General features: G+C 38.6%; 1 pseudogene; it reads left to right on the top strand.

Moving 5' to 3' along the window:
• Positions 1–700: 700 nt before the first annotated feature.
• Positions 701–819, top strand: LOC120595723 (uncharacterized; annotated as a pseudogene).
• The last annotated feature ends 255 nt before the right edge of the window (positions 820–1,074 follow it).

Genomic DNA, 1,074 nt, shown 5'->3' with positions numbered 1-1,074 from the left:
ATAATAAGGGATGAGGACAGGTGCACGCCTCCTCCTGTAGTGTCATTTCATGGCCAGTGGAGGGTGGCGAGCGTGGGTAGAGGAGGGGGAATATGATTCACCAAGTGTCGATAACTATTAAAGCTGGGTAATAAGTACAAAGAGATTTATTGGTCTCTCTACTTTTGCTAAAAATGTGAAATTTTCCACAATAAAAAAGATAAAGTTAATAAAATAAAATGTAAAACATCAAAAGGATGCCCGTAGAAGCTGCACATGGCTTCTCTTTGCATACCAAGAGCTAAACTTTATCACATACCCACATCTAGCTGCAAGGAAAGCCAGATAATGTAGTCATTGGGTGCATGTGCCCAGTTACAAATAGCTTTATTTTATCACATAGAAAGGGAGCATCAATATTGTGACCACTGACAGCTTCCGTTCTCCTCACAAATGAAAGATTATGGGCCCAAAGTTTATAACAAACACCTATGTCTCTTAATACCCTCTGTAAAATGAAGATGGTGGTAACGTCTAGCATGTATATAAAATGATGTCACAACAGCAAAACCAGGACCGAAGCACCTGACTAGTAGTAAACGCTTGATATACATTAATTTCCTTTCTTATCGCTTTTGAAGACCAAATATCTTTTATGTAAACATACATAAACATCACTTTGATAATAAAAATTATTTCACAAGTATAAAGTAGTACTTATGTCTACGGCCATGCCACCCTGAACACTCCCGATCTCGTCTGATTTCAAAAGCTAAGCAGGGTCAGGCCTGGTTAGTACTTGGATGGGGGACCACCTAGGAATACTGGGTGCTGTAGGCTTTAAAAAATTAAAATTAAATTAAATAATTAAAATAAAATAGTACTCATCTTCGGTGAATTAAATGCCTTTATCCAAGAGCAGTCCTGTGCATCAGGGTGTCAATTAAAGCTGAACTTTCACTCATCGTTGGCAATTCTCAAACATCGGTGTGCATGAGAAACTTCGAGGTGCTTTTACAAGGAGATTCTTTGCTCCTACGCTCCATCTACTAAACCAGAACCTTCCCAGGGGGTAAAAGGAATCTATATTTTCAC

Source organism: Pteropus medius, unplaced genomic scaffold (assembly GCF_902729225.1).
Source record: "Pteropus medius unplaced genomic scaffold, Ma_sr-lr_union100, whole genome shotgun sequence".
Lineage (NCBI taxonomy): Eukaryota > Metazoa > Chordata > Mammalia > Chiroptera > Pteropodidae > Pteropus > Pteropus medius.
The sequence above is the reverse complement of the archived record's forward strand: the minus strand, read 5'-3'. Positions and strand labels throughout refer to the sequence as shown.